The following is a 16,680-nucleotide window of genomic DNA, read 5'->3' as shown; positions in this document are numbered from 1 at the left end:
AATGGATGCCTGAGTGGAGGGGAGGGAAGAGAAAGTGATTCATAGCTAGGCCCAACCCTAGGAAAAGGCTTACCTGGGCTTGGAGCATTGTGGTCTGAATGGTTTGTAAATTCCCCTTGGGACATGTGGATTCTCACGACTTATTCCACCAACATGAGCGATTTTACCATCTCTGCCTTCTCTTCTCTTTTAGACGTCAGGAATCTTGGACCTGTTCTTGGAGCAGAGAATTGAGTACCTTCCTCAAGTGCACGTAGGTTTTCCACAGGTTTCTGCCATTATCAGCGAGGCTCAATAAATCTCGTGATTGTCTTTCTTGCCTGGGATCCTCTGCAGAAGTCTCCATGCCAGTATTCTCCATTGTAGGAGAACAACCATCATCAATTTGTTCACATCTCTCCTCAATCCATGCAGCCAAATTTTCTGCCAGGTTCTCTTCGTGTCTCCCATAAAGTCGACTTCTACAGGACTGGGCATGTCTAAAAGTACCTCGGAGCCTCACCAGTAAGCTGATGACAGGCAGATCTTCCACTGTCTGACTTTTCAATTTCTAGAAACTGACCCATGATCTCAGGCCACTGGGCAGCAACAGTATCTCGAACTTACAGAGCTTCCTAAACAATAGACTTAAGCCAAGCTCCACAGAGTGTGGCAACCCCACCATGACACTGATCCACCCACCGAGCTCTGCCAAGTTACCTTGGAACCACCAGCTCATAACAAGCCTCGTGGAACAAACCAACATTCCACCTGGAATCTAACCAGTAACTGCCATCCTCAATTGTTGCTGCATTTTTACAGTGTTGGTGAAGGGGCTGCATCAGACGACAGGTACTTAAGGTAAAAGTGATTCTCTCCATTAGCATCCCATTGTCCTTAATTTCCTACCCTCTTTCCTTTAGTTAAGTTCTCTAAACACAGAACAACTGGAGGGAAGTGTGATAAGTTTATGGTTGCATTCATCTTAAAACTTTCTAACAGTTAACATTACAAAAAGACCCACTAAAGGAAACATATGTTTGTGTAATATCCATTCACCCATAATATATATCCGTCTGTTGATTTTCTGCTGAAAGACCCACAGTCACAGAACATGGATCCATTTGTTTCGTGGGGGCTGAAAATCCAAGAAATGAAACCATTCCCAAAATACACTTTACTGTCTGTCTCTCTTACTCTTAGAACAGTTTTGTAGAGCTGCTTTTCTTTGTTATAGATGTATGCCATTTAATCTCGTCGTAGTGTGGAATATGCCATTCATTCTTCATGTTGGAAGACTTTAAGAATATATCACGGAGTATGAATCCATTATATTCAAAATAGGCATTTGGGTTAGGTCACGATGTGCTCTTATGAATCAATATTTATGAATATTAATGCACGCATCTGTTTTCTGAATACAGGTATGTTGAGTACATGCAAGCACTGATACTGGGTCGATGCATGCTGAATGATCCTTGACATCACTTTGCATATTTTCTTTTGAATTATCACGGTTCCTGTGGATATTATCAGCCAACAATACTCTTTTGGTGTTTGTTTGTTTGTTTGTTTGTTTGTTTGTTTGTTTGTTTGATTGCTTGTTCTTAGATTTGCAAACACATTCGTCCTTGCATCTCTCTGTTTGCTTTAAACAGAGAGTCATATAAGATGATTCACTTATTATAGGGCTGAAAATCCCCTATGTTTTCCTGCTTCCCTCTCCCATCTTTAGGGTTTTGATGTCCTCCTTGCCTTCTTCTTGTTTATTGTCTGCAACTCATGGCTCTTCTTGCATTTCCAGTGATGGTTTTCTTATTTCCATTTCAACTAGCTTCTTTTCTATTCAGGGTAGTATTCTGAATCTTTCTTTTAGGAAAAGTTTCAAACTGCTGAATTCTTTAAAGTTTCCAGGTATCTGAAATTCTCTAGCTCTGCCGTTATTAGAAATGGCGGTCTTGTTGCATAAGCTACCCTAGATTGCAGCTGTTTCTCATTCACGATTTCATCTAAGTCCTGGCACTCCTTCTTATCCTGCAATATTTCTGCCGAGATATAAGCTGAAACCCCTCTGGAGGTTCTGTTGTGACTTAGTTGCTTCCTTCTAGGTGCATTGGTAATCACTGTGTAGATCATGAACTTTGTTGATTTGAATGATAATACAGCTGCTTATAGGTCTATTGGGATTCCACATAATTTGGATGCTGTTTGCTTACTTTTTTTGTATAGATGATTGCTTCTTCGTTTTCAGCAATTTTCTGTCTGATTTTTTTCCAAATATCTTTTCAGACTGAATAATCTTTTCTTGCTTTTAACTCTGGGACTCTTATGAATCCTAGTCTTTCATGCTTTGTCTTAACCCAGGATTCAACAGCAATGTTTGCGTTGGTTTTCCTTTGCTTTTCTATGTCATTTTCTGATCGAGGGATTTCAGTTCCCCTGTGTTCACAGTCATTCACGAGTCCCTCTGCATTATCTAGTCTGCTTAGGACTGATTTTAGCCCTGCTATTATCTCATCCATTGAGCTTGCTGATTTTATTTTGCTCGTCTTTAGAGGGTCTCTTCCCCTTTTCTGGAATTCTGACTTTTGTGATTCTGAGACACTGTTGTTCTTCAGTGTTTCTATCACCTCCATTTTAAATAAATGTCTGATAGTGTTTCACAGTCTAGTTGTTTGAAAGCTTTTTTTTGAACCTTCAACCTCTTTGGAACTACAAATGTTACTTCCTGTTTCTTTTACTATACTTCTTTATCTCTACTGGTCAGTTAATTTCAAGTATCTAATGTAGACTTGTAGGGCTTTTTAAGTGAAAGTTTAAGTCTCTTGTGTATACAAAGTTCCATGATATTTGTGTGAGGACAATTTTTCCTACACATTGATGCCATGTCATTTTCCTATATGTGTTGTCTTGTATATATCTAAATGCTGGTGATGCCTTTGCTGTGATGAACACAGCATACTCTTCGTTTTGTATAACCTCAATTTACTACGCTGATGTCACTGTACTGAAAGTGCACAGGACTGTTTCTCTTGTGGAAATGAAGCATGTAAAGCTTTTCAGCTCTGCAAGCTGTTGAATGTCATTTTGGAGAGTTTCAAAAACAGTATCATGACTGTGAGCTTGTCCTTTCTATTTCTATGGGAATGTACCAATGTTATGAGTTCGTTCCAGAGCATCTCTGTCTACAGAAAAACCTGTGGAAACATATCTAAAGATGTCATGCATCAGGACCTGCAGTCATTATCACAGTGCCCCAGCTAGGTATCCTCCCTGAAGTACACTGTCAGTAACATTGAAAATGTAGCATTAACATTTGGTAGATAATGGTGAAGTAAATGCTTCATCTTCTCACGTTGTGAACCTGGACCACTGTTCTTTGTTCTCTCATCCTTGTGGCTTTGGACCATGAAGGCAACCACAGTGCTGTCCCGCATCCTTTGCTTCATAACAAACCGTAATCCCAGTCCAGTCTATCAATATAGCAGATCCTGAGTCTTTGGAAAACGATTTATACACCAAGGCCCCCTGGATTCCTCAGACCTGATGCTTAATATCTCTAATTAGACCCCACACATGCTCTATTGGCAAAATTTCCAAATTGGACCCTGGGCCTGCAGATGCAGTGCATGTGGCCATGGGACCTTTCGAGAAACTCAACCTCATGCGCCTGGTTTGTTGCTTTTTCATTGAGTTCCCAGGTCTGTTTCCTCTCTGGATAAGGCCAACCACAATCCACAACACACTCCAGTTCCCTGATACTCAGCGTGTGCCATCACCCATAGCCCTATCCCTCATTGTTCATAGCCAAAATGAGCCCAAATTTGGCAGCACTGATGTTGGTCTCAGAATCAATTGTGGGGATATTTTGTGCTGATTTCTTTGAGTTCTGTCAGCCAAGCATCTGCTGTGCACTCTACTAACACTCAGCGCATCGCTTTCAATCCCATGTGTCCTGTCCGCTTGAGAGTGTGAGTCCAAATAAAACAGGGTTTCACCTTTGCTGCTCCATCAGCAGAGGTCAGGTCCTCCACTGATTTCCATTCTCTACAAGGCCTTTTTCTCTTTCCAGGTTTTCTGAGGCATCATTCTGTCTTTGGAAGTAAGAGACCACTCTTTGTCAAGTGTCCTGGACCATGGGCTGGGTGAGTGGATGTTTATCTTGCTGTGTACATGGGAGCGAGTGGGCATTATTTGCACAGGTACTCTGCCAATTGGCTATGAATAAATCAACACTTTCCATATATAACACACAGAAATGTGATTCTTGTTTATCTCTTTTTCTATAAAGCCATGGTGGGAGGGATTCTCCAAAGAATCCAGTTTTGACATTGTGTTGATACCTCAGTTGCAGTCTTTCAAAATGTTAATAGAACTGATGTACAAATTGGGGATTTATATGAAAATGAAGTTAGTTTTTGAAACATACTAAATCTACCTACAAGCCAGACTTGTCAAATTCAGGTAACATTTTGTCAGCTCTAAGGGAAACATAGACAGATAGAATGTAAAATAGCAGTCCAAAATGATGAAGGTGTCATGTCAACTGTTTACTGTTGATGTCTGCAATACAAACAGTAACCATGAAATAAATATTGGAAACATGAAATAACCCCAACCCAGTGTTTCCATTTTGCATGTGATGCCCTTTCTCCCAGTGACTCATACTGGCCAATGTTGTCATTTCAATGGGTAACAATTCTCTCTAGGAAGACACAAGCAACCCAAACCACTTATTTAAATATAGGCTTGGTTCCAAAACACCTAGAGGCATTATAGCTATGAGAAAACTGCTGCAGCTTTGCTAGACTATTGAGAAACAGGTTCTCTTTTATCAACAATGAGAAAGGTAAATCATCTGATCATGTTGGGTAAAACAATTTAAGCCAACTAAGTGGGCACCCCGTGATATACTGCACCCGGGACTTGAACGAAGGGAAAAGACGGTCCACATAACTTGTGTCCTTATATGTATATGGCGACTTTTACACTTCAGTTCACTAACTGACTTATAATAGTTACCTATACTGTCTTGAAAAGCTGAGGAAAAATACTTATTCAAGTTCAGTCAAATAATCCCCTCGCTTGCCAAACTATCTTCACCCAAATAAGATGTAACCCCAGCACTTGCTAAATCAAGGGGTAGATAATCATTTCTTTGTGTGAGCTATATATTGAAACCCTATCTATTTTATTCGAGAGTATTTGACCTTTGAGGAGTTCAGTGTTGTGCACAGAGTGTGAAGTTGGAGGAACTCTGGTTCTAGGAGGGGCTTGCTATTCTCCTTCTGGCTGCATTGCAGCTCAGGGTCTGATCCTTTGAAATGGATGCCTGAGTGGAGGGGAGGGAAGAGCAATTGCTTGATAGCTAAGCCCAAACTTGGGAAAAGGTTTATCAGGGCTTCATGCTCTGTGGACTGTGAGATTTGTAAATGCCCCTTGGGATGTGTGGATTCTCACGACCTCTTCCAGGAACATGAGTGGTTTTATCATCTTTGCCATCTCTTCTCTTTTAGACGTCAGGAGTCTTGGGCCAATTCTTAGAGCAGAGAATTTAGTACATTCCTCAAATGCACGTTGACTCTCCACAGTTTTATGTTAGTATCAGCGAGTCTCAATATGTCTCATGAATGACTTTCGAGCCTGGTATTCTCTAAAGTAGTCTCCATGAGAGTATACTCAATTGTAGCAGAACAACTCTCATCAATGTGTTCGCATCTCTCCTCAATCCATGCAGCCAGCCTTTCTGCCAGCTTCTCTTCGTGTCTCCCATAAAGTCGACTTCTACAGGACTGGGTAAGTCTGAAAGTACATCAGAGCCTCACCAGTAAGCTGATGACAAGCAGATCTTCCACTGTCTGCCTTTTAGTTTCTAGAAAATGACCCGTGATCTCAGGCCATTGGGCAGCATCAGTATCTCAAAATAACACATATTCCTGAAGAATACACCTAAGCCAAGCTCCACAGAGGGCAGCAGCCCCTCCATGACACTGATTCACCCACAGAGCTCTGCCCAGATAACTTGGATACACCAGCCTCAACAAGCCTCGTGGAACACACAACAATTCCACCTGGATTCAAACCGGTAACTGCCATCCACAATGGTTGCTGCATCTTATCAGTGTTGGGGGAGGGGCTGCATCAGACGAGAGGTTCCTAAAGTAAATGTGATTCTGTCCATTAATGTCCCATTGTCCTTTATTTCCTACCCTCTTTCCTTTAGTTCAGAACTCTAAACACAATACAAACGAAGGGAAGTTTGTCCGTGATATGTTTATAGTTTCACCCGTCTATAAACTTTCTAACAGTTAACAGTACAAAAAGGCCCAGTATAGGAAACATATGTTTGTGTAATATCCATTCACCCATAATACATATCTCTCTGTTGATTTTCTGCTGAAAGACCCACAATCTCAGAACATGGATCCATTTGTTTCATGGGGGCTGAAATTCCTAGAAATGAAACCAATCCCAAACTGCACTTTACTGTCTGTCTCTCTTACTGTTACTACAGTTTTGTAGAGCTACTTTTCTTTGTTCTAAGTGTATGCCATTTATTCTCTTCTTAGGGTTGAATATGTCATTCATTCATCCTTTTGGAAGACTTGTACGGCTGTATCATGGACTATGAATCAATTTTATTCAAAATATGCATTTGGGTTAGGTCACGATGTGCTCTTATGAATCAATATTTATGAATATTAATCCATGCATCTGTTTTCTGAATACAAGTGTGTTGAGTACATGCAAGAAGTGATGTTTGGTCAATGCGTGCTGAATGAACCTTGACATCACTTTGCATATTTTCTTTTGAATTATCACGAACCTGTGGATATATATCAGCCAACCGTACTCTTTTGGTGTTTTTTTGTTTGTTTGATTATTTGTTTGTTTGCTTTTTCTTTGATTTGCAAACACATTCGGTCATGCATCTCTCTGTTTGCTTCAAAGAGAGAGTCATATAAGATGATTCACTTATTATAGGGCTGAAAGTCCCCTATGTTTTCCTGCTTCCCTCTCCCATCTTTAAGTTATTGATGTCCTCCTTGCCTTCTTCTAGTTAATTCTCTGCAACTTATTGCTCTTCTTGCATTTCCAATGATGGTTTTCTTATTTCCATTTGGTCTTGCTTCTTTTCTCTACAGGGTAGTATTCACAATATTTCTTTAAGTATTGAAATGCTGAATTCTTTTAAGTTTTTCCAGTCTGTGAAATTCTTTAGTTCTGCCGTTATTAGAAATGGTGGTCTTGTGGCATAGGCTACCCTAGATTGCACATTTTTCTCATTCAGGATTTCGTCCAAGTCCTGGCACTCGTTCATGTCCTGCAAAATTTCTGCCGAGATATAAGCTGAAACCACTCTTACGGTTCTGCTGTGACTTAGTTGCTTTTTTCGAGGTGCAATGAAAATCACTGGGTTGATCATGAACTTTGATGATTAGAATGATAATACAGCTGCTTGTAGGTCTATTGGGATTCCACATAATTTGGACACACTTTGCTTCCTTTTGCTGTACGGATGATTGTTTCTTAGCTTTCAGCAAATTTCCGTCTGATTATTCTCCAAATATCTTTTCTGTCTTTTGTTTTATATCTTGCTGTTCCCACTGGGACTCTTATGAAACCTATTCTTTCATGATTTGTTTTACCCCAGGATTCAACAGCAGTATTTGCATTGGTTATGCCTTGCATTTCTATGTCATCTTCTGATAGAGGGATTTCGGTTCCCCTGTTTTCACAGTCATCCATGAGTCCCTCTGTATTATCTAGTCTGATTAGGACAGAATTTAGCCCTGGTAATATCTCATCCATTGAGATTTCTGATTTTATTTTCTCGTCCTTAGAGGTTCTCTTCCTCTTTTCTAGAATTCTGCCTTTTGTGATTCTGAGACACTCTTGTCCTTCAGTGTTTCTCTCCACTCCATTTTCAATACTTCCTCTGATAGTGTTTCAGTCTAGTTGTATGAAAGCTATTCTTTGGGCCTTCAATTTCTTTGGAACTGAAAATGGTACTTCCTGTTTCCTTTACTATACTTCTATATCTCTACTGGTCAATTACTATCAGGTATTTAATGCAGACTTGTAGGGCTTTTTAAGTGAAACTTTTGGTCTGTTGTGTGTATGAAATTCCATGATATTTCTGTGAGGACAATTTTTCCTATTCATTGATGCCATGTCATTTTCCTGTGTGTGTTGCCTTGTATATCTCTATTTGCTGGTGATGCCTCTGTTGTGATGAACACACCATACTCTTCTCTTTAGTATAACGTCATTTTTACTACGCTTATGTCACTGATCTGAAAGTGCACAGGACCCTTCCTCTTGTGGAAATGAAGCATGTCAAGGTTTTGAGCTTTGCAGGCTATTTAATGTTATTTTGATGTGTTTTGAAAACAACATCATGACAGTGAGCTTGCCCTTTCTATTTCCATGGGAATTTCCCAATGTAACGAGTTCTTTCCAGAGCTTCTCTGTCTACAGAAAAAACTGTGGAAACATATATAAGGATGTCATGCATCAGTGACTGCTGCCATTACTGCATAGCACCAGCTAGGTGTCCTTGGTGCCATAACATTTCAGTGCCATTCAAAATGTAGCATCTGCATTTCGGAGATTATGGTGAAGGAAATGCTTCATTTTCTCATGCTGTGTACCTAGACCAGTGTTCTTTGTTCTCTCATCCTTGTGCCTAGGGACCACGAAGGCAAACACAGAGCTTTCCTGCATAATCTGCCTCATGCCAAACGTAATCCCAGTCCAGTTTATAAATGTAGCAGATCCTAAGCCTTTGGAAAATGATTTCAACCACAAGGCCCCCTGGATCACTCAGACCATATGCATGATATCTCTGATTAAGGCCCACATGTGCTCTATTGACAAAACACCAAATTGGTCCCTAGGCTTGCAGATGCAGTTGATGTGGCCATGGGACATTTCGAGAAACTCAACTTCATGCACCAGGATTGTAGCATTTTCATTGGGGTCCCAAGTTAGTTTCCATTCTGGATAGGGCCAACCACAATCCACAACACACTCCAGATCACTGAGTTTCAGCGTGTGCCATCATCCATTGCCCTATCCCTCATTGTTCGCAGCCATCATGAGCCCAAATATAGCAGCACCAATCTTGGTCTCAGAATCAATTGTGGAGATGTTTTGTGCTGATTTCTTTGAGTTCTGTCAGCCAAGCATCTGCTGTGCACTCTTCTAACACTCAGCACATCGCTTTCAATCCCATGCATTCTGTCCGCTTGAGAGTGTGCTTCAAAGTAAAACAGGGTTTCACCTTTGCTTCTCCATCAACAGAGATAAGGTCCTGCACTGATTTCCATTCTCTAATTTGACTTCTCCCACTTCCATGTATTCTGAGGCCTCATTCTGTCTTTGGATGTAAGAGATCACTCTTTGGCAAGTGTCCTGGACCATGGGCTGGGTGAGTGGATGTTTATCTTGCTGTGTAGATGGGAGCGAGTGAGCGTATGTTGCACTGGTACCCTGACAACTGGGCATCGATAGATCAACACTTTCCATATATAACTCACAGAAATGTTATTCTTGTTATCTCGTTTTGCTATACGGCCATGGTGGGAGGGTTTGTCTGAAGACTCCAGTTTTGACATTGTGTTGATACCTCAATTGCGGTCTTTCAAAAAGTTAGTATAATTTATTTACATACCTGGAGATTTACATGAATATAAAGATAGATTTTGAAACATACTAAATCTGCCTACAAGTCAGACTTGTCAATTAAGTTATCATTTTTTCAGCTCTAAGGGAAAAGAAGACAGATAGAATGAAAAAAGCAGTCCAAAATAATGAAGGGGACAGGTCAATGGTTACATGTTGATGCCTCCAACACAAACAGGAAGGATAAAATAAATTTTGGTCCCATGAAATAACCCCCACAAAATGTTTCCCATTTGCATGTACTGCCCTTTCCTCCCAGTGACTCATACTGGCCAATGTTGTCATTTCAAGTGGTAACATTTTTCTGTAGGAAGACAGAAGGTGACCCAAACCACATATTTATATATAGGCTTGGATACAAAAGTACCTAGAGGCATTATAGCTATGAGAAAACTGCTGCAGCTTTGATAGGCTATTGAGAACCAGGTACCCTATTATCAATGATGAGAATACTTAATCTTCCGATCATTTTGGGTAAAGTATTTAAACACAACCATGTCTGCACCCACATGATATGCTGCACCAGGGGCTTCAATGAAGGAAAAGACCACCCACATATCATGTGTCCTTACATGTCTATGGTGACTTTTCCAATTCAGTTCACTAACTGACTTATAATATTACATATACTGTATTGAAAAACTGAGGACACATACATATACAAGTTCAGTCAAAGATTCCCCTCACTTACAACGCTCACTTCACCCCAAAGAAGATGTAACCCCAGCATTTGCTGAATCTAGCGGAAGGTTATCATTTCTTTGTGTGAGTTAATATACAATTCCTATCTATTTTAGTCGGGAGTATTTGAACATTGAGGTGTATAGTGTTGTGCACAGAGAGTAAAGTTGGAGGAACACTGATTCTAAGAGGGGCTTGCTATACTCCTACTGGCTTCAAAGCAACTCAGGTGCTGATCCTTTGAAGTGGATGCCTGAGTGTAGGGGAGGGAAGAGCAAGTGCTTGATAGCTAGGACCAACCCTGGGAAAAGGCTTACCAGGGATTCATGCTCTGAGGTCTGAGTGATTTATAAATGCCCCTTGAGACGTATGGATTCTCATGACCTCTTAAAAGAACAAGAGGCGTTTTATCAACTCTGCCATCTCTTCTCTATTAGACGTCAGGATGCTTGGACCAGTTCTTGTAGCAGAGAATTGAGTATCTTCCACAAGTGCATGTTGACCCTCCACAGGTTTCTGTCAGTATCAGCAAGGCTCAATATTTCTCATGAATGTCTTTCAAGCCTGGTATTCTCTACAGATGTCTCCATGCCAGTATTCTCCATTGTAGCAGAAGAACACTCATCAATGTGTTCACATCTCTCCTCAATCTGTGCACTAATCCTTCTGCCAGCTTTTTTTCGTGTCTCCCATGAAGTCGACTTCTGCAGGACTGGGCAAGTCTGAAAGTCCCTCGGAGCCTCACCAGTAAGCTGATGACAGGCAGATCTTCCACTCTCTGCAGTTTCAGTTTCAAAAAACTGACCCGTGATCTCAAGTCATTGGGCAGCATCAGTATCTCGAAATTACACAGCTTCCTGAAAAATAGACCTAAGCCATGTTCCACATAGGGCGGCAGCCCCTCCATGACACTGATCAACCCACAGAGCTCTGCCCAGTTAACTTGGATCCAACAGCTACACAAAGACTCGTGGAACACACTGACATTCCACCTGGAATCCAACAGGTAACTGCCATCCCCAAAGTTTGCTGCATCTTGTCAATGTTGCAGGTGGGACTGCATCAGAAGAGAGTTTCCTAAGGTAAATATGATTCTCTCCATTAGCATCCCATGGTCCTGTTTTTCCTACACTCTTTCCTTTAGTTCAGATCTCTAAACACAATACAAACGGAGGGAAGTGTGTCCATTTTAAGTATATTATTTCACCCGTCTTTAACCTTTCTAACAGTTAACACTACAAAAAGAACCACTATAGGAATCATATGTTTGTGTAATATCCATTCACCCAGAATACATATCCATCTGTTGATTTACTGCTTAAAGTCCCACAATATCACAACATGGATCCATTTGTTTCTTGGGGGCTGAAATTCCTTGAAATGAAACCAATCCCAAAGTACACTTTACTGCCTGTCTCTTTTATTTTTAGTACTGTTTTGTAGAGCTACTTTTTTTGTTATAAGCGTATGCCAATTATTTTCTACGTAGGGTTGAATATGCCATTCTTTCATTATGTTGGAAGACTTGTAAGTCTATATCAAGGAATATGAATCCAATTAATTCAAAATGGACATTTAGGTTAGGTCACGATGTGTTCTTATGAATCAATATGTATGAATATTAATGCACGCATCTTTTTTTCTTAAAACAAGGGTGTTGTGTACATGCAAGCAGCACAACTGGGTCGATGCGTACTGAATGATACTTGACATCACTTTGTGTACTTTCTTTTGAATTATCATGGTTCCTTTGGATATATGTCAGCCAACCGTACTTTTTTGCTGTTTGTTTGTTTATTTGATTGTTTGTTTGTTTGATTCTTCTTTTTTTTTTTTTGCACACATATTAGGCCATGCGTCTCTCCATTTCCTTCAATCAGAGAGCCATATAAGCTGATTCACTTAGTATAGTGCTGAAAATCACCTATGTTTTCCTCCTTCCCTCTCCCATCTTTAGTGTTTTGATGTCCTCCTAGCATTTTTCTTGTTTATTCTCTGCAACTCATTGCTCTTCTTGCATTTCCAGTGATGGTTTTCTTATTTCCATTGCGTCTTGCTTCTTTGGTATTCAGGGTAGAATTCTCAATCTTTCTTTTAGGATAAGTTTCCAACTGCTGAATTATTTTAAGTTTTGCTAGGCTATGAAATTCTCTAGCTCTGCCATTATTAGAAATGGTGGTCTTGTGCCATAGTCTACCTTAGATTTCAGCTTTTTCTCATTCAGGATTTTGTCTAAGTCCTGGCACTCCATCCTGTACTTCAAAATATCTGCCAAGTTATAAGCTAAACCTGTCTTAAGGTTCTGTTTTGACTTAGTTGTGTTCATCTAGGTGCATTGAAAATCACTGGAATGATCATGAACTTTGATGATTTGAATGATAATACAGCTGCTTATCGGTCTATTGGGATTCCACATAATTTGGATTCTGTTTGCTTCCTGGTTTCTTATAGATGATTGTTTCTTGGCTTTCAGAAAGTTTCAGTCTGATTTTTCTCCAAGTACCTTTTCAGACTTTTTTTTTTTAATCTTGCTTTTTCCTTTGGTTCTCATATGAATTCTATTCTTTCATGCTTTGTCTTACCCCAGGATTCAACAGCAATATTTGTATTGGTTTACACTTGCTTTTCTATGTCATCTTCTTATCAATGGATTTCAGTTCCCCTGTGTTCACATTGATTCACGAGTCCCTCTACATTATCTAGTCTGCTTAGGACTGACTTTAGCCCTGCTATTATCTCATCCATTGAGTTTCCTGATTTTATTTTGCTCGTCTTTAGAGGGTCTCTTCCCCTTTTCTGAAATTCTGCCTTTTGTGATTCTGAGACACTGTTGTACTTCTGTGTTTCCCTCACCTTCACTTTCAATAATTGTTCTGATAGTTTTTCAGTCTAGTTGTTTGAAAGCTTTTCTTTGGGTCTTCAATCCCTTTGGAATTGAAAATGGTACTTCCTGTTTCTTTTACTATACTACTTTATCCCTATTGGTCAAGTAATATCAGGTATATAATGTAGAATTATAGGGCTTTTTAAGTGTAAGTTTAGTCTGTTCTGTACGCAATTCCATGATATTTGTGTGAGGACAATTTTTCCTACACATTGATGCCATGTCGTTTTCCTGTGTGTGTTGTCATGTATATCTCTAATTGCTGGTGATGCCTTTGTTGTGATGAACACAACATACTCTTGTCGATTAGTATAATGTCATTTTTACTACTCTTATATCACTGTTCTGAAAGTGCACAGGACCCTTCCTCCTGTGGAAATGAAGCATGTAAAGGTTTTGAGCTTTGCAGGCTCTTTAATGTCATTTTTTTTGTGTGTGTTTCAAAAACAGCAGCATGACAGTGAGCTTGTCCTTTCTATTTCCATGGGAATTTCCCAATGTAACGAGTTCTTTCCAGACCTTCTCTGTCTACAGAAAAAACTGTGGAAACATATATAAGGATGTCATGCATCAGGGCCTGCTGCCATTTTTGGGCAGCCCCAGCTAGGAGTCCTCGGTGCCGTAACCTTTCAGTGCCATTCAAAATGTAGCATCTGCATTTGGGAGATAATGATGAAGTAAATGCTTCATCTACTCATGCTGTGGACCTAGACCACTGTTCTTTGTTCTCTCATCCTTGTGGCTTGGGACCACAAATGCAACCACAGAACTGTCCCTCATAATCTGCTTCATACCAAACGTAATCTCAGTCCACGCTATGTATGTAGCAGATCCTAAGCCTTTGGAAAATGATTTCAACCACAAGGCCCCCTGGATCACTCAGACCATATGCATGATATCTCTGATTGAGCCCCACATGTGCTCTATTGGCAAAATACCAAATTGGTCCCTGGGCTTACAGATGCAGTGTATGTGGCCATGGGACATTTCGAGAAACTCAACCTCATGCACCAGGTTTATAGCTTTCTCATTGGTGTCCCAAGTCAGCTTCCATTCTGGATAGGGAGAACCACAATCCACAACACACTCCAGATCCCTGAGGTTCAGCATGTGTCATCATCCATTGCCCTATCCCTCATTGTTCGCAGCCACTGTGAGCCCAAATATGGCAGCACCAATCTTGGTCTCAGAATCAATTGTAGCGATGTTTTGTGCTGATTTCTTTGAGTTCGGTCAGCCAAGCATCTGCTGTGCACTCTTCTAACACTCAGCACATCGCTTTCAATCCCATGCATTCTGTCTGCTTCAGAGTGTGCTTCAAAGTAAAACAGGGATTCACCTTTGCTTCTGCATTAACAGAGATCAGGTCCTGCCCTGATTTCCATTCTCTAATTTGACTTCTCCCCCTTCCATGTATTCTGAGGTCTCATTCTGTCTTTGGAAATAAGAGATCACTGTTTGGCAAGTGTCGTGGACCACGCACTGGGTGAGTGGATGTTTATCTTGCTGTGTAGATGGGAGTGAGTGAGTGTAGGTTGCACTGCTACCCTGATAACTGGACATCGATAAATCAACACTTTCCATATATAACTCACAGAAATGTGATTCTTGTTTATCTCCATTTTCTATACAGCCATGGTGGGAGGGTTTTTCTGAAGACTACAGTTTTGAAATTGTGTTGATACCTCAGTTGCAGTCTTTCAAATATTTAGTAGAATTTATTTATATTTTTGGGGATTTATATGAATATGAAGATAGAATTTGAAACATACTAAATCTGCCTACAAACCAGACTTGTCACATTGAGGTACCATTTTGTCAGCTCTAAGGGAAAAGAAGACAGAATGTAAAAAAGCAGTCCAAAATGATGAAGAGGACAGGTCAAATGTTAAATGTTGATGCTTCCAACACAAACAGGAGCCATGAAATAAATATTGGTCCCATGAAATTACCCTCACAAAATGTTTCCCATTTGCATGTATTGCCCGTTTCTCCCAGTGAGTTGTACTGGCCAATGTTGTCATTTCTATGGGTAACATTTCACTGTAGGAAGACACAAGGTAAACCAAACTACATATTTATATATACGCTTGGATCCAAAAGCAACTACAGGCATTAAAACTATGAGAAAACTGCTGCAGCTTTGATAGGCTATTGAGAACCAGGTGCCCTTTTATCAAAGATGAGAATGCTTAATCTTCCAATTATGTTGTGTAAAGTAATTAAACACAACCATGTCTGCACCCATATGATATACTGCACCAGGGGCTTCAGTGAAGGAAAAGACTATCAACATATCATGTGTCCTTACATGTCTATGGCGACTTTTACAACTCAGTTCACTAACTGACTTATACTAGTTACCTAGACTGTATTGAAAAACTGAGGACACATACATATACAAGTTCAGTCAAAGATTCCCCTCACTTACCACGCTCACTTCACCCCAAAGAAGATGTAACCACAGTATTTGCTGAATCTAGGGGAAGGTCATCATTTCTTTGTGTGAGTTAATATTCAATTCCTACCTATTTTAGTCGGGAGTATTTGACCATTGAGGAGTACAGTGTTGTGCATGGAGAGTAAAGTTGTAGGAACACTGTTTCTAGGAGGGGCTTGCTATACACCTACTGGCTTCATTGCAGCTCAAGTGCTGATCCTTTGAAATGGATGGCTGAGTGTAGGGGAGGGAAGAGCAAGTGCTTGATAGCTAGGACCAACCCTGGGAAAAGGCTTACCAGGGATTCGTGCTCTGAGGTCTGAGTGATTTATAAATGCCCCTTGGGATGTGTGGATTCTCATGACCTCTTAAAAGAACAAGAGGCATTTTATCAACTCTGCCATCTCTTCTCTATTAGACGTCAGGATTCTTGGACCAGTTCTTGTAGCAGAGAATTGAGTACCTTCCACAAGTGCACATTGACCCTCCACAGGTTTCTGTCAGTATCAGCAAGGCTCAATATTTCTCATGAATGTCTTTTGAGCCTGGTATTCTCTACAGAAGTCTGCATGCCAGTATTCTCCATTGTAGCAGAAGAACACTCATCAATGTGTTCACATCTCTCCTTAATCCGTGCACTCATCCTTCTGACAGCTTCTCTTGGTGTCTCCCATGAAGTCGACTTCTGCAGGACTGGGCAAGTCTGAAAGTCCCTCGGAGCCTCACCAGTAAGCTGATGACAGGCAGATCTTCCACTGTCTACTGTTTCAATTTCTAGAAACTTACCCGTGATCTCAAGTCTTTGGGCAGCATCAGTATCTCGAAATTACACAGCTTCTTGAAAAATGGACCTAAGCCATGTTCCACATAGGGCGGCAGCCCCTCCATGACCCTGATCCACTCACAGAGCTCTGCCCAGTTTCCTTGGATCCACCAGCTACACCAAGACTCGCAAAACACACTGACATTCCACCTGGAATCAAACCGGTACCTGCAATCCACAATATTT

General features: G+C 40.5%; 1 long non-coding RNA gene across 1 annotated transcript; it reads left to right on the top strand.

Annotated features, from left to right (window-relative positions):
* Positions 1 to 203: 203 nt before the first annotated feature.
* On the top strand, positions 204 to 5,882 carry LOC141576513 (uncharacterized). Its single transcript, XR_012504943.1, has 3 exons — positions 204 to 840; positions 4,052 to 4,124; positions 5,717 to 5,882. It is a non-coding gene; the product is annotated as an uncharacterized LOC141576513 (long non-coding RNA).
* Positions 5,883 to 16,680: the final 10,798 nt, after the last annotated feature.

Source organism: Camelus bactrianus, unplaced genomic scaffold, assembly GCF_048773025.1.
Source record: "Camelus bactrianus isolate YW-2024 breed Bactrian camel unplaced genomic scaffold, ASM4877302v1 HiC_scaffold_113, whole genome shotgun sequence".
Lineage (NCBI taxonomy): Eukaryota > Metazoa > Chordata > Mammalia > Artiodactyla > Camelidae > Camelus > Camelus bactrianus.
This window is presented reverse-complemented; position numbering and strand designations above follow the sequence as displayed.